The sequence below is a fragment of the Paroedura picta genome, chromosome 2, assembly GCF_049243985.1.
Source record: "Paroedura picta isolate Pp20150507F chromosome 2, Ppicta_v3.0, whole genome shotgun sequence".
Classification (NCBI taxonomy): domain Eukaryota; kingdom Metazoa; phylum Chordata; class Lepidosauria; order Squamata; family Gekkonidae; genus Paroedura; species Paroedura picta.
In genome coordinates, this window is record NC_135370.1 from 40,520,802 (window position 1) to 40,543,336 (window position 22,535).

The following is a 22,535-nucleotide window of genomic DNA, read 5'->3' on the forward strand; positions in this document are numbered from 1 at the left end:
GATAATACTATGATTATAGCCTTCATGAACCAAGGGATGTAGAATTTCCACAGCCCTGTGAAGGAAAGCCACTCTAATTTGGGAAATGGTGATAGCGCAAGAATTCTTCAAATGAGCAGTTCATGTGGCGAGTACTGCCAACATGGTGGCAGACATCCTCAGCAGAATGGGACAATCAGAACACGAATGACCTCTGGAGGAAAATTATATGCTTCTGATTTTTCAGTAGTGGAAGTTTCTGGGATTGGCGATTTTGCCAATACAAAAGCCCCGGCATTCTATTCCAGAGCAGGCACAAACTACATCTCTTTAGGAGATGCATTCCAGATCCAGTGGACAGGCACTCTGTTTTATGGCTTTTCAGCAGTGTTTCACTTACCTGTAACTGTTGTCCATTGAAGTGTCTTCTGTACAGGCACACATTCCCTCCCTCCTAACCCACTGTGAGTTCATAGGATGCAGTTACATTCTTGACACTTGTGGTGGTCAGGAGAACTGAGGAAAAGGGAGAGCTTTTCCCTGCAGAGCAAGTGACTGCTAGGTGAGGAAAAGGACTCTAATCAGCTCTACATGGAAGGGGCTCCCCCTGGAGTGTTAGAAAGTACACAGAATAGCTGTAAAGAGCCTCCAGTTGCTGGCCTGGAAAAGTTCAGTCCCAATATGTAGTTGCATAGAAGACACCACAATGGACAACAGTTACAGGTAAGTGCAACAGTGTTATTTAATTGGATGGCTCTAAGGTCCAAGTTCTCACTTTTGGAGAATGAATAATATTAATTCACTCTGTAATGCATATGGTTCCATAAACTATCATATTCTTCACACATCCATCCGGTTGTTACTTTCCCCCCTCAGATTAAACAAGCTCAGATTGTTTCCCTTTGTCTTTGGAAAATGTGGAAATTATGTTAATCAACCCCAGACCACTAACAATTTCAGGGACTATTGAGTCATTTGCCTGATCTTGAAATAAGACATAATCAGAGTGTTCCAAATGGAATTTGTAGCAGATTGCTCAGCATAGCTATAGACTTTACAATTATGGAGCTGTTCTCCACTCAAGTACCTGCAGCATTATACAACACAATCATATGAATGTCTTGTTTTGTACTGTCAAACACACTAGGCAAATCACGGAGGATGAAACATCTACGTTGGTCCTGTTGTCAGGTTTGAAAGATGCAACCCTTCATTGCTTTTCAGTAATATTCAATGCTTTTAGAATGATTTACGTAGCAATATATTTTGAAATGGAGGGCTTTTCCATTGTCTCTGCATACAGCACAATTGAATACTCATGTTTACTTACTGAAGAGCATTTCACTTGGAAGGGAAATGCATAACATTAGTGCAGTGCTTTGTGAAATTTGCCACTCTGGTATGTGCAAAGTACTCGAGACAAGGACTTCATTTCAATAGCGCTAGGGAGAGAAAAAAAAAACCCATAAGCTCTTCAAACAATTACAGACTTTTTTATTATTTGTCAGTGTCATCTTTGTTTCATAAGCACACCGGTTCAGTACATTTCTGTTGGAGCTTAATTTTCCTGATACTTGCAAAGATTATCTTCTCTTCTAGCTGTTGAAACTGATTTTTTGCTCTCTTGCCTCTTTGGCTATAAAGAACATCATGAAAGCAGATGTAAAATATCAGGGCATATCAATGCAGCTAAGAGTTGCTCACGGAGTCAGGCACGGAGGCTCGAGTCCCAAGGAGACCTAGCTCAGTTCAGACTAACGTGAAATGGTCGGTACCTAACAATCTATTTTCCAGCATTGCTCTCCATTTCTATCGCTCCTCCCGATCCCCTAGAAAAATCATGCCAGGAGTCATGGGATCTGTTGCAGAAGAATATTATTATGTATTTATTTCAATAATACCCTGCCTTTCTCCCCAGTGTGTGGCTTGCATTGTTCTCCTCTCCTCCATTGTACCCTCACTACAACCTTGTAGGTTAGGCTGAGAGAGCCTGACTGGCCCAGCTTCCATGGCAGAATGGGGATTTGAACCTTGGTCTCCCAGATGCTCGTCTAAGACAACTGCACGATGCTGGAATAGGTTTGCTGGCTGGTGGGCTGGAGTGAGGTGGGTGAAGGGAATAACATTGACCTCTTTCCTCCATGGAGCAAAAGAAAAAAAAAGAAATAATTTCACCCCCTCTGTGTTTTCCCCCCACTCTTATCTCCAGTCTGTGGAACTGGCAATAATCTTTCCAGGATTCAGAATGGGTGGCAGGACCAAGATTCATTTTTCAGGCCATCCTTTAAACACTAATTTGTTTTGGAAAATACTGGTTTCGTTACTCTTCCCCCTGCCCTCCCCACAGGGAACGACTCTGCCTACAGGACGGCATTTGGGAACAAGTTTGTGTTTGTACATTGTGAGAAACCATGGTTAACACTGACTGTAGTTAATAAACAGACCGAATGGATTCAGATCCTGGTGTAAGAGATGCTCACTAATCATCATTAGTGGACCTGCATGATCCTGCAACCAATAGTTAGTTGAATTAATCCATGCTTCCCCATGATGTCTGAAACAATCCTGTTCTAATTTGTGCAGCACCAGAACTATTTTCGAGCCATAGCACTGACATAGTATCACTCATAGCTTTACAGTCTATATCTTGCTTCCTCACCCAGGGTTTTGTGAAACTCTGGAGTTTCTTGATGGCCCTGGAAGGATTTCCCAAATGGGTGGGAATTAACTAATGTTTATATATTATTTAAATTTGTTAAACATTTATCAGGTGATAGGACCATATATAGCCATGTTACCCCCCCCCCATGGCCAATGATGGGTCTGGAGGGGTGGGAAGAAAGGGGCCCCAAGTTGGCATGTCCACAGCAATGCTTCCCTACCATATTCTGCATGATTGCACCACTTCTGGGGTTTCTCGAAGCCTGAAGAATGTTTCAGGTGTTTCCACATGATAAAAAAGTTGAGAAAGACTGGTCTACGTGTCTGTTTCAGATCTCTAGTTGTAAACCACCAAATAAGAAGTGGGTGTTTGTAGCCATGACAAGGGCAGTGTTATTTTCAAAGAAATTTTGGCCGGGTCCTCTTACGTAATATTCTGAGAACTGGGTGCTAGCGTCCCAGGCTTATCAGAAGCTTTGTGGTTCCTCTGACAGCAGTGTGATGGTTTGACAGCAGTGCGATGGCTTACTTGCAGAGCAGTCACAAAATACACTGAATAGAAAAATGGTAAGTTCTAACATCCCTTACTATCCATATCTTATGTACTAGGCGAAATCCTAAGGAGACCTCCTCAGAAGTGAGGATTGCAGCAGTTGTTAAAAAATGGTCAGTGCTCATAATCAGTGAACAGGTAACTGCCCACTGCAAATTCACAACAGGTCATTCGAGCAGGTGTATAAACCTGGGTTCGGAAAGGAAATGGATGTAGCGTGTATTTCACTCAGCTGGTTTCACAAAGAGGAAAACAAAAGGCATTACATCTGCCGTTAGCCTCCTCATCGGCATGCTTGCCTGGCTCCTGTTGCTCTGGATGGACAGCTATCAGCTGCGTTGTCTGACAAAAGTGTCTATACAAGCAGTCACTCTGAAGTGCTGATTCTGTTATTTGATTTGGGATTAAACATGCTGTTGCAAGCCATCTGTTTCCCTATGTCGCCGTCCTTGAGAGGTTAGATTTCTACAGATAATGCCTCATAAATGTGAGCAGCATTTGGAGAGATCAGAATTAGCCGAGACGTACGCGCGGAAATTATCTGCCTTATCGTAGAGGACGGCTTACGTTTTTGACATCTGTGCCCAAACTGAAGAGAGAAGTTTACTCTTATTGTTGCTGATTTGGAACCCTGCTGCTTCTTGGCTAAATGCCACGAGACGGAAGGCAGAATGTTTTCAGGGAGAACAGAAGACACCCTACCAGCTAGTCAAGCTACAGCTCTCTTTAGGGTGTTACTTCCACTCATGTCTGGTGACAGTGAATAGGCCCTATAGCTTTTATTATCTGTGGTGCATCTAATTTCAAGGGTGAGGCAAAGAAAAAGTTCACTTTAGTCTCCTTTTTTTTTTAAAAAAAGGCCCCAAACCTGAAATCTACATTTTCCTCAAATGCCTGCTAGTAAATTGATTGAAGAAAATTGCTCACATTCATTAGATTCTCAAGACTAATGAGTGTCTAGAGAAAATGGCATGAACACATAGGATTCCCAACAGTAATTATGAGTGTCAGAACAAGAGAGAATGGTGATGGTATTGGTCATTGTTCCAAGAAATCACTAAACCATTCAGGTAGCTTCCTGTTAGTAAACTTCCTAACAAGATTCCAATGAATGGGAGTTCATTTGTTGAGGTTGGTTATTTATTTATTTGTTTGTTTGTTTATTTATATATAATTTGATTTATATCCCGCCCCTCCTGACAAGGTCCATTCGAGGTGTCTTACAAAAAACCATAAACAATATATCCCATAAAACCCCATACGTTAAAACCCACAGCTCCCATACAACACATTAAAATAACCATAGTCCTACAGATGATGGTAAAAACAGTCTCTATTCCAGTAAGCTATTCCAACCTTTCGGCTGCATCCTCATAACTGGTCTCATTCCATTGGCCTCAGATCTTCTGAGCCAGATGTACAGCGCTCAAAGTTGGACAGAACTCCTGTTCTTAACTCTGGGCACCCTCCAGCCTTAACCAAATGCAGCTAAACCAAAATTTGTATGTGTATTTTTTTTTAACATTCCATGAAAGGTGGGAATCCCATTATTTTTGTTTAATGCAGGAGACTTTCCTAGTGGGAAAATGTCCATCTTGTCTGTAGTGCTTTGTAAAACTAGATCACTCTCTTTTGCCAAGACAGAGGGAGAATTGAGCTCCTTTATGACTCCGGAAGCTAGGGTCAGGGGGATATAGTAATGAAAGTTATTCCTAGTATGATGCAAAAGATGTGATCTAATCCTAAAAATTCTCTAAAAATTCACGCTGGTTATAGTTCTCCATTGGATTGAAGCATGTTACGCTTCTTCACCAATTCTTTTAATTTAAAGTAATGTTAATTATGAAGTTATTTTAGATAACATAAGCACAGTATAGCATGAACAATTTAAATTTAGGCAGTTGTTATCGTTAATAAATGACTAGCATGTATCCAGCCATATCTCTCCAAAGGCTTTGGCATAAGTAGCAGGAATTCCTGCCAATTACTTCCTGCTACTACTGACCCCTACGTTGCCTTCTGTGCTATTCCTGAGGGTCTGCCATTCCCCAAGGAAAAAATTTCAAGGGATTCAGTGGACCACCAAACAATATTGGCAGAACGTTGGTGTACTAGGTATTCTCTTGTGTTTGAGAAAAACTCTGTGGTTAAACCATAGAGTTTTGCCCAAATGTCAGAGTTGTTGATGTAGTGACATAATTTCCAGTACAGACAGGAAGTGACATCTGCGCATCAGTAGCAACATCAGTATACTGCCAACGAGGACTCCCACCACCTAATATGTCCCCTGACTCTCTGCTGGTTGGCAGAGGGGACCTGGAAACCCTATTGCAGGGCAAGAAAGCTGTCATCTTTACCTGAGCTGGGAAAACCCATCTCAGAAACTGGAATTTTTGAATTGAAAGAGTGCATGTATGACATTTGGCAGTATCCTGAACAACTCTCCTAGCTTGCATTATGGTGCATTATTTAACTCAAAGCATATTCTCGTATTATTGTTATATGTTCATATTATTATTTAGGGTGATTATTTTTGTTTCAGATTTTTCTGTAGGTATGGCAGTTACAGAATATTACATTTTCAGGATATGCAGTCTTTTTTGGAGTAGGTCTCAGGTGTTTGTTTATAGGGAAATTTATATGCTATTGAACTGTTCCCTTTGCTTGTTCTTTTTTCCTCTAGATGGCTGCAACAGATGAGCATTTGTTGCAGGGATACCAGCCCAACCTCCCTCTTCCCGGTGCCATCATGCCTAGTGGCCCTGTGCCACTTGGCATGTAACACAAGCTCTGCTTTAACTGTCAGTCACCATGAGCTCCGCTTTGAAAGGGGCTTACCAGCTCATAAACTGAAAGCAATCCTATTTACTGTCATTGCTAGATTCATAGGTTGCTCTCAGCTTGTTACTCTTCCAGTAACACTTTTAAAGCCTAGGCACTGAAGGTATTCTCTCCCCCCCTCCCCCGATGTTATTTAGGTAGGGCTAACACGGGCCTGCAGCTGGCATTGTTTCATGCTATGCAGTGGGTTTCAATATACAGGGAGGGGGGAATATCCAAACAACTGAAAGCTTGCTACTGCAATCAACAACGACTTTATTAATATGGTCATTGACGAGTAAGAAAAGGAGTGGTTTAATAATTTGTGGGGCTCGTAACACCAGAGCTTGTTTAAAGATTTGTGGGGCCCTAGCAGAGTACATAAAGAGCCTCTTGTGGCGCAGAGTGGTAAGGCAGCCGTCTGAAAGCTTTGCCCATAAGGCTGGGAGTTCAATCCCAGCAGCCGGCTCAAGGTTGACTCAGCCTTCCATCCTTCTGAGGTCGGTAAAATGAGTACCCAGCTTGCTGGGGGGTAAACGGTCATGACTGGGGAAGGCACTGGCAAACCACCCCGTATTGAGTCTGCCATGAAAACGCTAGAGGGCGTCACCCCAAGGGTCAGACATGACCCGGTGCTTGCACAGGGGATACCTTTACCTTTACCTTTAGCAGAGTACAATTATGGCCAGCCAGACTGGGGTAGAGGAACCCTCTCATGCAGTGGCAAGGGGTGTCACTCAGAGCAGGGGTAGTCAACCTGTGGTCCTCCAGATGTTCATGGACTACAATTCCGATGAGCCCCGGCCAGCAAACGCTGGTCGGGGCTCATGGGAATTGTAGTCCATGAACATCTGGAGGACCACAGGTTGACTACCCCTGACTCAGAGTGTCCTTGATGAAGATAAAAGGGGGAGGAGAGAGGCTACAGTCTTGATCCATTAAGGGGGGAAGACACCATGTGGGGCTTGTAGCACCTGCTACATAGATAAACCAGCATATTCTGGTTTATAGATAAATTGGCATAAGATTCCAGCATATCATAGGAGGGGAAATTGCAAATTAAAACTCTGGTATGACATCCCTCTTTAAGTAAATTCTGTGCACAAAGTTATTAGTTCCTCTTATATATTTGTGAAACAGGCCTGGGGGTGGAGACTGTCCTCCCTGTCTGAGATGGAATAGGACCAATCAGGGTGTGACCAGCAAAGGTGAGGCGGTGAGAGCGCTTGGCGGGCACCAGAAAGCGGGGGCCGAGGGGGGGGTTCAAAGCCCGTTCTTATGAATGGGCTTTGCAGGTAGTATGTTTATGTTTATATTTATGTATTTATATTTATATTATCATAATTACAAGAACAAAAGTAAAATACCCAATGCAACATAAGTATAAAAACCAGATACAATCTATTTTGGACACCAGTGCCCAAGGTATTTTGGAATGGCCATACTGGTAGAACTTAGGAGTGTTACCGCTGGCCCAATTTTGACTTCTCCCCCTTCCCTGCTTGAGGACAGTTAAAAGATTTTGCTTTTTTTAAAAGTGGTTTGGGAAAGGGTTAATTGGCTTCCTTTATGTTTCATGCCTCTGGTCACTTTCCTCAGTCAGCAGTATTCCGTTCGGCTACCACTCTGCAGTCTGCTGATGGCAGATGTATATTCTGGAAATAAACTTGAATGTATTAAAGTGGCTAACGTACAGTGATGTCCCTGTTTTGTAAATTGAGTTCAGGCATAGGCTATCTATCTGTTTGGCAGCAGTAGAGGTGTCTCCTTTTTTTTTTTGTTGTTGTCTGAATTTTACTGTTTAAGATTGCTGAGTTGCTTTTGAAGGTGGAGTGGGGTCAGGGTAGTATCAGATTCACACATTACTGTCTTTGCTGAATTTATATGAATGGCCTCCTTTGAAGATTGAGGGATTTGAAACTAGTATTTCTGAAGCTTCTCCGGCTTCAGAGAATGTTATCTATGATGGGACGCACCGTCTTGCGGGAAGGTGAATAACATTTTGACTGTTTGTGTATTTAGTTTAATTTCCAGTCTTCTTTTCTTTAAAACAAAATCGAATGGACCCAAAGCGGGCAACCAAAGTATGAATAAAACCAATAAAGTCACAATAAAGCCTATGACTGTCCATAAAATGATATAACATGAACACATTAACATCCCCCCCCCGACCGCCACCACCCACGGACATTAAGCCATTATCTCAATTAAGGCCATGATTCCAGATTTTATTTTTAAAAGTTAATTATTTATAAAGCTGTGCCAGTTTGGCTATGTCGATGCACTTCTCAGAGAAAGAGAGAGATCCTCAAAGTTGCTTAAAATTCCCACTATGTGTTTAATATAGTGTGTCGGAGGTTTTTATTCCCACTTGGCCTATTTCTGGCATGTTTCTATTGCACATTCATCATAACAATAGCTGCAAACTAATTCTAAAATATTAAAGCAAATTGTATGGCATAATAAAGGGGCAAATATTTTTCCTTTCTATTACTGTGCTGATGTTACATCAGGGAGAAGAGTCATCAGGCTGGAGAGCAGGCGTTTTCCATGGCTTCTTGGTCAAGGTTCAGCATGTCTTCAGAAATCATAAAGCGTTATGCGCCTGTCTGCAGAGATGTGATGTGGGCTAGGTCAGATGCACAGGAAGCTGCCTTCTACTGAGTCAGGTTATAGGTCCATCAAGGTTAATATTGCCTGATCTGGCTGGCAGTAGCTCTCCAGGGATGTCTCGGGCAGAGGCCTTTCCTATCACCTACTACCAGATCCTTTTAAGTGAAGGAGGAGAAGGAGGAGGAGGAGGAGGAGGAAGAGGAAGAGGAAGAGGAAGAGGAAGAGGAAGAGGAAGAGGAAGAGGAGGAGGAGGAGGAGGAGGAGGAGGAGGAGGAGGAGGAGAAGGAGAAGGAGAAGGAGACTGCTCAGTCAGAACAGCATTATTACTGCTGTGAGGAGCCCAAGGTCACCCAGCTGGCTGCATGTGGGGGAGTGCAGAATCAAACCTGGTTTGCCAGGTTAGAAAACCGCACTCCTAACCACTACACCAAACTGGCTCTTTACCTTTTGCATGCAAAGCAAGTACTCTGCCCCTGAGCTACAGTCCCTCCTTGTCACACAAACACATTTGGTGGGCTTGTGCGGAGTTAAACTCTTGACCTATCAAGGTCAACATTGCCTACTATGACCGGCAGCCTCTCACCAGGGACGTTCACTTCGCCTCCAACCAGGCTCTTTTGTCTGGATGAGCCTGGCGTCTGGGACTTTCTGCGGGGAAATCAGATGCCTTACCACTGAACTTCCAAAGCATTGTGGGCCCTCCAGTGATATGTTTCACTGATCTGTCTAGCCAAGTGCTTGAATTACAGCAGAAGCCATGCCACGACTGAGTCAGCAGAGGAGACCCCCAGATCTTTCCCCCACTTTTAATCTGAAATGTAAAAAAAGGTATTTTAAGCCTTTGTGGGGAAACGATAACATCCCCCGATCCTGTCTTTTTGATCTAAGCTGCCTAATGAAGAGCATGTTCAGAAACACATCCCTCCTGCTAGTCTGAAGATAGAGAATAAAAACAGGCTCGACTAATTATGGGAAACCTGGATTCTATTGCCCAGCACTGGATTCTTCATGGTATTTCTAGTGTCAGCATAGTTCACGATAAACATCAAAAGTAGTTTTTCTGTTGTTCCTATCACCAATCGCGCATTCATACACTCAAGTTATATTTTCTTTGGCGGAAAATAAGCTGGATTATTGGAGGTTTCTATTTTGTATTATTATTTTGTATTACTTTTGGATCCATGTAGAATGGGAGTAGCTGTATGTTGAATTAATGCTACCAAATGGGGAAAAAATAGACTTGTGTATTATCCATCTTTTAGCAGCATGATTTATGGCAGTTTAGTGGCATTGTGATTCCAGCTAGTAGCCAGGTGTGATCTGTTTAAAAATATGTGGGAGAAGCTAAGGTAACAGAAAGACACACAGCAATTTTGTTTGCATGGTTTTCTCACATTTTCTATTGTATCTTGGGTAACCAATCTCAAGGCGGGGCTTAGTGTTCTTCCTGAATTACAACTGATATCCAGAATATAGACATAGATATTCAGCCTTTTTCAGCCCTGTGACTGTGGAAGAGTCCCTGAAATAATCTAGCAGGCTTTGAGGAGCCTTGGAAGTGATGCCAGCTGACCGTGCCTCTGTGCCATGCCCCATGCCCTTGGAAGTGACATCACCACCTGCATTAAAAGGATCGAGGAGGTCAGTGGGGGAGAGAGACAGGAGATGGTTTAACGTGGGAGTAGGCATGCAGGCTCTGTCCCCTCCCAGGCACAGAAGCTATGAGAGAACTCAGTCATGGTCAGGAAGGGGGAGAGGAGCAATGGAAGCATCCAGTTCCCTTGTTTGTGTCCAAGTCCATTAAGTCAGGAGGCAAAAGGTCAGGAGCTCCCTACAGAGCTCCTATGGACCCTCAGGAGTCCACGGACGCCTGCTTGGGAATCCCTGCTGTAGACATTGTTTTCATTGGAATGGAAGTTCTGGAGGGTGAACTGTGTGGCATCATATCCCTAATGAGTTCCACTGCCAAATCTCCAGAAATTTCTAAAGCTGAATTTCTAAAGCCCTAACTGTCAACTTTTCCACATGTGATTCCCCCCCCCCTTGGCCATATGAGATTTAATCCCTCTAGTGGTCAATTCGATATTACATTGCTGCATGTCTGGCATAAAAACATGCATATTTCAATATTCTGCAAAGGTGGAAGGTGCCCAATAAATATTTTAAATAAATAAGTTGTCATGGGTCAAATACTGCAGAATGGCTTGGATCCAAGGACATATTTCCATGGTCAGAAGATTTCAAACCACGAAGCATGGTTTTCTCACACGCACACTTCTAATTCAGTATCATTGATACAGTTTCCACCTTGGAATACTGCATTCTTGTCTACGCCGCCTGCTGCAGCCCAGATTATCATCTGAAAATGCCTCTCCAGGGGGATTTTCGACTGAAATAGAAAGGGTCATGTGAGAAAACCATGCTTCATGTTTTGATATCTTCTGACCATGGAAATGTCTCACTGGATCCTAGCCGTTGTGCAATATTTGACCCATAACAACGTATTCATTTAAAATACGTTGGACACCTTCACCCTTTGCAGAACTCTTATGCCTAACCTTTAAATCTGTAGGGTTTTATGCCAGACATGCAGCGTTGTAATATTGAAATAACTACTAGAGGGAGCAAATCACATGTGGAAAAGAAAAGAGAAACCTAAAGTTATAGGAACACACAAGTGAGGAAAATGAGACTATGGAAGAACCAAAAAACTCATAATTTAAAATCTCCAATTAAGACTGCCAATAATTAAATCTAAATTTATCAAATGCTGTCCTAATAAAACTTGGAATAAGTTGGGAGTTTGTGTCCCTGAATATTCATCTCTGCTGCTGTGTTAGGTAAAGGAACAATGTCTTAACTATCAAAACTATTAGAGCAGTGGTTCTCAACCTTCCTAATGCCACGACCCTTTAATACAGTTCCTCATGTTGTGGTGATCCCCTACCATAAAATGATGCAAGTGCTCTTTCACATAAATTAAACTGAAACTGACTACTGTCATAAATATCCATTGCTCATGATTGTATATACATTTCCCCCCCCCCCCAGGGTTTCTCAGTTCAGTTCTGCCTCTTGTCCCACCATGCTGATCTCGCTCTTTTCTGTTCCAGACAGATTAACACTCTATCTCGATGTACCCCGCAAGGCTGCTGTGTGGATGGCGTCCCCCCCCCCCGGCCAAGCTGCTGCCCTGCTGCAACCCCTGTGAAAGGGTTGTTCGACCCAAAAAGGGGTCCCGACCACCAGGTTGAGAACCACTGTATTAAAGCAATGAGCGCTTGTAGGACTACTCTGTGAATACTTTATAGCTAGGGAGCATCAAATCATGAGCCTGGGCTTTCCTGAAAGCACTATAATGCTTTTCTGCTGGATGCTCATTAGTTGCATGTAGATTCTCAAAGTATAACATGTTTGCACCTTTCTTCGTGATTTTGGGGGGACACGTTATTGGATATAAAGCTTTCATAGTAACCTCAGCCCTTTGTGCAGCAAGCTGGGTAAACTCATCTCATTCTCCTCCCCCTTTTTGAAACACTATTGCTAAGTTTTGATCTAAGCTAGTTAAATTTCTTTCCCCATATCGAAATGCGGCCGAAAACCACCCCATTCACATTTTCCTCTAAAACTGGATGGCGTGAAACAGTAGTGCCAGTTTTTACTCACCCTGGGCAACAAAAAATTAGTGGTTGCACTGCGCAGAACAAACACACACTCTCGTTGTTGGAATCTTTCTTGAAGTGAAGTTCACACCTTCATTCATAGACCTAATGAATTGAAAATCCTGCTGGCCAGTTCCATTTTGGTCAGGGGCCAAGAGCAGTGTGAGTCTGATCTTCTTTTATGCGTATGTGTATATTCTGTTAATGTTAATGAGATGGGAGTCTTGCTGTCTCTATGAAAACATTTAGCTTTTCCTTTCTTCCTCTGAGCTCTCTGCCTGAATCTTTTGTCACCGAAACCCCATTTTTCAGTTCGTTGTGATAGTAGAATAAAAGAGAGGACAGGGCTAACAAAAGCAATCTTTTTCTGGGTGTGGCTTTTCATATCTCATTTCCTTCTGTCCTTTTCATGTGTCTCTCCCCAGTCAGCCAGTTGTAGCTATACGGTATTTCAGATTGGTTCATCTGATGGCTATATTGTTTTAAAAAACTGATCATACTAAACTGGGCCATATCCTTTTTTTAGGGGGGGGGAGAAATATTCAGAACTAAAATGTTCTTTGCTTATTCAGTAGCCAGGGCAATCCTAAACAGAGCTACATCCTTCCGTGTTCTAGCTGAATTGCTGAAAGAACTAGTTACTTTAAAAGTTGTTACTCAGTAGTTATAATTGTAATGTAGTCTTTTGATCTCCTGCAAATGTAGTTGAGATCTCATATTATCTTGGAGGGAAGTCAATATAGCAGTATATATAATACTGGTAGTAAACTGTGGGCAGCTCATTCCAGTCCTTGAGAGCAGCAAAACAAAGCCTCTTACATACAACTTTGGTATTTGTACATACTAGAGGTAATTTCACACTCATCAGGCTGGCCATACCCTGGATTTGATCTTTGGTGCTGGGATTGAGGTGTATCTGTTGTCTGACAATGCCGTTCCATGGTCAGACCACCATACCTTAAAGGCCTGAAGATGCCACCCCTTCCTGTTTGGGTGATGGATGTATTTTAGTCCACCCACAGAGATTTATGGAATCCAAGGGATTCCTGAATGCTCTGCAGGTCCCGATGCCCTCTGGTGACTTGTTAGAGGCCTTGGTGGATGACTGGCAGCCCCGCCTGTTGGCCACCGTTGACGAGATTGCTCCTGAGTGCCCTCATCACCCTCACCTCAAATAGGCTTCGTGGTTTCCTGGGAGAGAAAGGGGGAGGTTAGACGGCTAGAGTGAGTGTAGCGGAAGACTCATGACAAAGTGGCAAGAACATCTCATCATACGCTCATGAGGGCATATGAGATGGCAGTGAAACTGTGAAGTTTGAGTATTTCAAAGCGGAAATCGCGTCCACTAGCGCTCACCTGGCCCAATTGTTTAGGGTAGTTCAGACTTTGACCACCCTCGAGGATGGGTGTCTAAATAATAGTAAATTAGATTTAGGCTGTGAGGCTTTAGCGGGCTATTTTGAGGCTAAAGTCTTGTCACTCCGCCATGACATTACTGCCACGGTTGATACAGAGTGTAAACTGGAAGCTCCATGGCGGTCGCAAGGGATTAGGTTTGATGGCTTCAGCCAGCTCTCTGTATCCGAAGGGGACAGATTGCTGAGGTCAGCAAGGGCAACCACTTGCTCTCTTGATCTCTGTCCATCATGGTTGCTCAAGTTGAGTGACCCGCGGATAGGTGAACCCCTGAGGGATATTGTGAATCTCTCCCTTTCTTCAGGAGAGTTCCCTCAGCGGCTCAAGGCAGAGGTGGTTCGCCCTCTGCAGAAAAAATCATCTCTGGATCCGTGGGACCCTGCCAGCTACCACCCAGTTTCGCATCTTGTGTTTCTGGGCAAGGTAGCTGAGAGGGCTCCATTGGAGCATCTCCTCGCATTTTTGTAGGAAACCTCGGCCCTGGATCCATACCAGTTGGGCTTCTGTCCTGTTCATGGGGTGGAGACCATACTGTTCACACTGATGGATGGTTTCCAGCGCCAACTGGATCGAAGCGGGTCAGCCATTCTCGTGTTGTTAGACCTTTCGGCCACATTTTATGTGGTTGACCATGAGCTCTTGGTCCATTGCTTCGCTGACATGGGGATAGGAGGAACAGCTCTTAAGTGGCTGAACTTTCTTGAGAACAGGTTGCAGAAGGTTGCAATGGAAGATGAGTTTTCTGACTACTTTGCATTTCTGTGTGGGATGCCACAAGGGGCAGGACTGTCTCCCACCTTCTTTAACATCTGTATATGCCCTCTTGCCCAGTTGGTCTGGAGTTGAGGGCTGGGCTGTCAACAGTATGCAGATGACTCCCAGCTCTATCTCCTGATGGACAGATGACCAGATGTCCCTGCTGGAAAAGAGGAGTTTTTATATGCTGCTTTTCTCTACCCAAAGGAGTCGCAAAGCAGCTTACATTCGCTTTCCCTTTCCTCTCCCCACAACAGACACCCTGTGAGGGAGGTGAGGCTGAGAGAGCCCTGATATTACTGCTCGATCATAACAGTTTTATCAGTGCTATGGCGAGCCCAAGGTCACCCAGCTGGTTGCATGTGGGGGAGCACAGAATCAAACATGGCTCACCAGATTAGAAGTCTGTACTCCTAATTATGGCATAAGGTCAAGGTCTTTCTCTGATGTTTCCTCCTTGCACTGCTATTCATAGGTTTGTTGCCTTTCCAAATGGAGGGTCCCTTTAGTTATCATGGTGAATAGCCATGAATGGCCCGATCCTCCACAAAATTGTCTAAACTCTTTGTAAGGACATCTGTGTTAGTAGCCATTGTGAGGATGCAAAAAAAATCGGCATGTTTTGGGTTTGGGTATATTTAATCTGAAAACAATTGGTATTTCCCACTATTCCTGAATCTCAAAACTGTCATGGTATTCAGATTTGGGTTTTTTGTTTGTTTGTTTTGAAATCCTCTCTTTTTGGCTCTACTATACCATATTAGGACCATTATAGTCAATGGTCTCCATTACGTATAATAGGGAATTCAGTAGTCGGGGGGGGGGGGCGCTGATTTTGTAGGTAGAGGCACCAAATTGGCAGCATAGCTATTGGTGCCTCTCCTCATAATAACCTCCAGGTTTTAAAAAATATTGGATAGGGAGTCCTATTCTATGCTCCTGTAAAAAAGGTGCCCATGGTACACTGTTTCGAGTAGAGGGGATAAAAGTGTGTAAAGGGATCACGGTCCTTTTAAATGCCTTCTGCAACAGGAACATTTGCTTTGAAGATGTTTAATGGGCTTATCATTCCTTTAAATGCCTTCTCTGAGTTGTGAGTTCTCCTACGTGACTGAGGGCCCTTTAAACACCCTTTAGCTTTGGCTAGCCAATAGTCCCAAAAAATCTCAGTTTTCCCCTGAGATTTTTTGGGTTTTGCTATTTTGGATAGCTGAAAAGGTATTTAAATCTAGTTGACTGAAAAAATAGTTTTTTTCAACTTAGATATATCCAAATACACACCCCTAGTGGCCATAACTATGTGAACTGGCAGTAAATTTCACAACTGGTTTACTTACTATATCTTATGACATTTGCAGTTTAGGATAATCAATATATTAAATCATATTACATAACTGGAAGATTATGCAAATCACTAGATTTTGGCTATTCAACCAATACTTTACATTTTATATTAATATACATATGTATGATACTTATGCCTCATACCTTTATCTTATCAATAGTGTAAGACATGCATTGATGCCTGTATCCTAGATGTGAATTAATTACAAAGAATGAAATGATGAATTGTTAAGATGTTATCCAGCTTTTTTTCATTTTCCATTTTTCAATTGCAAGGGAATCCATCAAAAAGGAAACTCTCCTTTTCTTGGTGCAGCTCCAGTAGAAGGTAACTTCATATTTTAACACCTAGCCAGTTTGAGAACTGCTAAAATAATCCTAAAGAAAAAAAAATGAGACTCCATTTATTGCAGAAACCCCTAGTGAGATGGAAACTGTAGTTCGTTTCTTCCAATAGAAAGGGACATCAGTTCCTTCCTTGCCTGTATCATCTTTTTCCCCCCTGCCATGGAAAGTAGAATAAGGGGGCAAATGGTACTCTTAATTATAACCTGGTATCCCATAGATTTTCATGCTTTCATGCTTGCTTTAGCATTGTAGGACATCCTGGTCCATTTTATTTGACTAACTGGAAGCATAAGTACAGCCCCCTAGCTAGGGGTTAAATTTCCACCTTTTCATGCCTCCTTCAATGTATTCTATGCAGGATAGCAATGTGGGGTGATACTTGACCTTCCCATTGTTCTATAATTTGATTGGCTGGCTGCCGTGGTGCTCTTTTCCTCGGCCTCAGCATCTTGCAATGAGAGGGAGGGAAACGTCTTCGATGACCAAGCCCAATGAAGAAGATTTTTATACATATATAGATAAAGATGGGGAAACGCTAAATCTAAAACCAATTAGCCTTTCATGGACAAATAACCCGGCGTGGAAACAAAAAAAAAAAGTATATATTTTTTACTTCAGGAAAATGACCATTGTGGAAACAAAGTTAATCTATTAGCTGTTCTTCAATGGCTTGGCTCCCCTTTCTGATTATTTTAAAACTCCTCAGTTTTTAGAAGCCAGAGTCCCCCTCCCCCTGTCTACTCAATTCCCGAAGCTTATCATCAGTAGCGAATTGAGGAGCTTGTTGTATTACCTGTAGAAAGCACACTCCAGTTTGTCAGTTTTAACAATCTCGGTGCCATTGTTAGATTCTTCAGTGAGCTTGCTGCTACGGCTTCTTTTTTTTGCTGGCTTTTCATGTAGGTGTCATTGTCATGAAGGGGGTAGGATAAAGCATACATGAAGATCAAGGCAGGGGGAGGAGAGTATTGTTCTCCTACCTCTGTTCTGAGGCCCGAGCAATGAGCAGGAAGGTTTTTTTTCTTAATCATTATAAAATGTGTGTTATGCCTTGAGCAACAGGAGAGAGGGAAAGCTGAAGGAAGCAACTTGGGGGTGGAAAAAGAGGGAATCGGGAACATGTTTCTTTTAAAGAATGTGGCTGTGTGCATGGACAGCTGAATGCCGATGCCTTTTCGATTTGTGTACAAGGCCTTGCCTATGCACACTCAAGTGAGCAATCTCAATCTAAGGAAGAATACAGGGCTGTATGTTAAAATAATGAGTTGAAGGGCAACTCAAGAAACTATTCAAGTGGCAAATGCCGTTGAAAGCTTAAATGGGTGGAACTGTAGGCCAGTTTGCTTCACCATGTTGGATTTCTTTCCATTATCGCCAAAAGCCAGTAGATGTGGGGAGACCCACATTCAAGTTGCTACGCTCAGTTCAGTTAGTTTTATTACGGTCATAGACCAGCACAAGATGGTACAAAAACATACATTAAAACCAGGAATTAAAACATCTTAAAACATAGCAATACAAAACAGAATAATAATAAGGTACATAAACACAGTTGTCCAGTTCACTTGGAACAGACCATTCTATTACAAATTTTGATCGCTGCTGCGCAGAACTTGGCAAATTTATAGGTTGTATCATTATATCATTAAGAAGCAGAGAAATGTAAAATTCTCCTGACCGCCCTGGGAATCTGCCTAACAGTGGAAGAATTAGACTAATTCGAATGTCATTATAATATCAACATTGAAGGAGAACATGTTCCATGGTTTTTATATGTCCAGAGCCACAGGTACATTTCCTTTCGATATAAGGTATTTTTCTATATCCTCCTTCTAATACAGCCGAGTTGCTATGCAGTTAACAAGCATAGTTGGCCTCTCCAGTCATAACAACCTAATGTACCTTTTAAGATTGTTTTAATATGATAGGGATGGCCAAATAATTTATTCTAAGTTCTTTAGATGAAGGTTATGATTTTTAAAAAAGGGTTAGGGATAATTAGGTTGATAATTATATTATCAGCCTAGGCGTCACAACAATTTGGCAGGTGTTGTGCTGTGGATCCATATTGAATTTCAATACAACATGGAAATTTGTTTATGCCAAGTTGACTGCTATCTATGGACCGTGTATCTATTTACAATGAATGTTGAATCAGAGAGGTTTCAGAAGAGCTCTAATGTAGCTATCAGACTTTGTGGAGGACATTGGAACAAGTCAACAGACAAGAAGAGCCATTTTATAATTGTCATGTGCTCATGGAATAGCAGCTGAATCATGAGCAAGGACGGGAGTAACTTCTCATAGGTCTTTCGCCCTTCATTTCAGGGGATTCATGCTGAAACCAAGGCCAAGAATTCAAATGATTCAGATGACTTTGAGGTGTACCTACATAGGTATGGATTCAAGGGTCATAAATGTCACCTTCTTGTGCCTTTCCCAACAGAGAAACATGACTAATTTATAATTATTGCTTCTTAATATATGTGTTTTTTAAAGAAATTTCCGAATCCCTCATTTAATGAAAGATGAAATATGATGGTAATAAACCCATGTATTTCTCAGCATTAACATAATTTCAAGATTTGCAACACTATGTCACTATACCAGTTAGGCTGACCTATGTTATAGACCTTTGTGATGGCACAGCAAATTTCAGGTCAGGTTATAAAATAATAGGTGTTCCCAGTTTTATTATTGGTTAATGTTGTAATGGCAACAGCTGCAAATGGACTCTACTTCTAAAGGACAGAAACCCATATGCAGGTTCATTCTTGCTCCTAAATGAGCAGAGGTTGTCATGATTCCTTGTATCATTGGATGTACTGGGAAGAGAAGAATGCCATCGGGTACTGCCAACAAAGAGGAGAATAACCCAGGCAAGCTTTTTCCTCACCTTTCTCATTTATTCTTTATTTGTCTCCCACTCTTCTGTGTTTAGAACCGATATGCTTTGCCCTTCATGAGTGGAAAGACTGGATTGTAGCAGATGCAATGGACAATGTCATGTAACAATAAAACAAGGAAGACATTTTACACATATACTAGTATCAAAGCCTATTTTAGAAATGGGCTTTGAAATGGGTGGCGGGCAGGAGGGCGTGAGAGGGTGGCCGCAGCTCCCTTTGGCCCACAAAGCGGGCTAAAGGGAGTGGAAATCCCCTCTGCTGGCGACAACAGGGCTTTGCAGCCTGCAGGGAGCCTCCAAACTCCCCCCTCCCTCTCCCTCCCAGCAGGAGCATACCTGCAGGCCTCAAAGCCCTGTCGCTGCCTCTCTCCTCGTGGGCGACAATGGAGGCCTCAGCAACAATGGAGGCTGCAGCCACAAGGCTTCTAGCAGGCAAGGAGGGAGGGGGGGAGCTGGAGGGGGGGCAATTGGGGTGGACCTGGACAGACAGGGCCCAGGACAGTCTCCTCCCAGGAGGCTGTTTCCCAAATATAAGGGAGTGAAATAGTGTTGAGGATAAAACCTGATCCTGACACTTGAACTGGATTATAGCCAAAGGTTTAAATATTTCTCAAGACCTTGGAAGTCTGTCTCAAAACTAAAACTTTTTTTGTTTCAAATATACTGCCAGATTCATTTTTATTACTGACATTATCACTTCCTTTAAAAATGTGAGAAGTCTTTCCAACCATGCTAGTTAGGGTTCCAATGGAAGGCTGGAGATTTCCTGGATCCATACAACAGAGATCAGTTCCCTTGGTAGAAATGGCAGCTTTGGAGGGAACACTCTTTGATACAGATGGCCAAACTGTGGCTTTCCAGATGTCTGTGGACTACAATTCCCATGAAGCCCTGTTGGCAGGGGCTCGTGGGAATTGTAGTCTATGAAGCTCTGGAGAGCCACAAATTTGGCCATCTGTGCTCTGTGGCGTGAGGTCCCTCATTTCCAGAAACTCTACCCTCCCTCACATTTTCAGGAATTTCCCAACCAGGAGTTGGCAATCCTAGTAGGTCAAAATATTAAATTAAATTAAGGATAAACGTTTTATGGACAGTTTGGATTTTAGATCTGGGCTAAAATATTTTATTACAAAATAAAGAAATAGAATCTGTAGTGTGTTGAACTGTTCTTTTAATCAGCTTTGACTTTTATGCTAGTTGCTTCTCTTATAAAACAAGGATGACCTTGCTTCTAAAGGACCTTGCCCTTGTATTCTCTCAACCAGATGACTGTCATGTTCTATATGTGAACCGGCTCCTGAAGACACTTTGAAACTGCACTTGAAGACACAACAGAAACTTCAGTTGATCCAGGAATGTTGAAGTAAGATCAAGTTATGGGTGTTGACTACCAGAAATATATTTTACCAATTTGTGTTTGAGAGTATTTCAAGGTTCTCATTTTTAAAATCCTATGTGAGAATGCCTTCAGATGCTTGAGGGAACATATGTACTGCCTCCTCTGGAGCAAGAATGTCACGGACAATTAATATTGGTAGCCTGGCATTTACTGAACTCATTACTCCTTGAGATTTGTGAGATCTGAGAGCTTGGCCCATTTAGCCTATCATGATACAACATCTTCTTGAATATAACACCGGGCGGAGAATAGAATCTAACATAGACTGGGTAACAGAGCATGAGTTCTTATGAATAATGTGGCAGGCTGGGATAGAAAAGACAAATTGTTGAGCACCCTACGCTTCTTCTGATGAAGGGCCGCAGCTGCAACAAGCCACTGTTCATTGTGTACAGGGAGTGCGGCAGTGATCTTGATGTCGAGTAGAGTCACCCAAACCGTTAGTTGTCTGTGTGGCGTTCTGGGGGTACAGAGATGTGGCTTGGTGCAGCTCAGCTCAATTGTTTTGTAGACAAGGATAAACAAAGCCAACTGGATAAATCGCTGGATGATTCTGGAACCACAGCAAAGTTACCTAAATGAAGGCACCCGTGGCCTACTTGGTGCAGCCAACCCTTAAATATTGAATTCATATATAAATAAATTGTTTTATCCCTAAAGAAAAAGAAAAATAGTTATTACATGAAAACGTCAGTGGAAATTAAGAGGGCATCAAGCTAAATAGGAAAGTCAACTATTACACTAATGTGTCATGAAGATTGGAACCGAAAGAGTAACCCTATTTTTGGTTGGAGGGGTTGATTTTAATCATTCAGACATATACTTATGATGCTTATGCTTATTTTCTCTGTATCATTCCAGTTTTGGTATATGTGCTGCTGAAGCAAGTACTATGGTGCTTATGTTTAATCGTACCTATTTGCTGGTTTCGGGATATTTCTTTTTTTTATTTTTTTTATCTGTGTGCTTTTTATTTAATTGGTATCATTAGCATGATTTTCTGGATGTTGTCATTTCTGCTGACTAGTTTTAATATTTCATTCTTTGTTGGTACTGTTTATTTTATTGACTTGACTACTTCAATAGCCAGTTTGGCTTACAGGGTGGGGACCTAAATTATATATAAATATACATTGAGACTCACTGAAAATTGAGTATCATGAAGGCAAACGAGTCATGATATCTTCTGTAGCTTTCATAATGAGAACAATGGAAAGTGGCTAGGTATTAGTTTTATATTTTCATTTTTACAGATGTCTGATATTAGTGGTTTATCAAAAAAAAAAAAAGAGAGAGAGATAAAGATCCTTGTATGAAAAGGGGAAAAATGCTGACAAGAGAAAGTGTTTAAGCCTGTAGTTATTATGGAGTAGAATGTACCATTTAGATTAGCTTATCTTTTGGTTTTATTCTGACTGCACGGTGACCCAATAAAGTTGAAGCAGGTTAACTTAGAAAACAGCACCTATGGGAAATGAAAGGAAGGCATCATGGTGTAAGCTTCCTATGGGGGTTGGCAGCTGGTGGCTAAAATCAATGAGATCCCTCCACAATGAACTCAAGGGAATTGAAGATTGTGTGTCCAAATAACTTGTTAGTGTCTACTAATAGGTAGTAGCCTTGGAGAACATAGCACCTGAACATGACCTGAAGGACCTTTTCTACCTAGGGATCCTCTTCTTTGTGCCTCATGGACAAACATAGTAGTTGACAATTAAAAGCTTGAGACTTGTCTCAATCATCTTTTTCCAGGTGACATGTATAGTGCAAGCAAAATGGAACAGTGCCAGCACTATTCTCAACCCCCATCTTCTTATTATTTATCTGCAATTTGACATTTCACATTTCTACTGAAAACCATTCTACATATGCTAAATGATAACATACATATTACTATTAAGGTAGTGTAAAGAGCAGAGTTCTTATTTTAAGTGTTAAATATGCAAGTATTTATGGGTACTGAATTTGAGACTATTGGTATATTTGGTTTTGGTTGCCTGTTTTCCTACAACCAGTAAGTTTTTAAACTGTGTGGGTTTTGCCATTACACACAAAATAATGGTCAAAAATGGCATC

The 22,535-nt window shown here is 42.0% G+C and overlaps 1 protein-coding gene across 1 annotated transcript in view; it reads left to right on the forward strand.

The window, feature by feature from the left end:
- LOC143828644 (uncharacterized) overlaps nucleotides 1-22,535 on the forward strand; it is a 429,168-nt gene that overhangs the window by 108,121 nt on the left and 298,512 nt on the right. The window contains exon 2 of the mRNA XM_077318920.1: nucleotides 20,326-20,423. The gene's annotated coding sequence lies outside the window, so the exon portion shown is untranslated. The remainder of the gene's footprint in view (nucleotides 1-20,325; nucleotides 20,424-22,535) is intronic.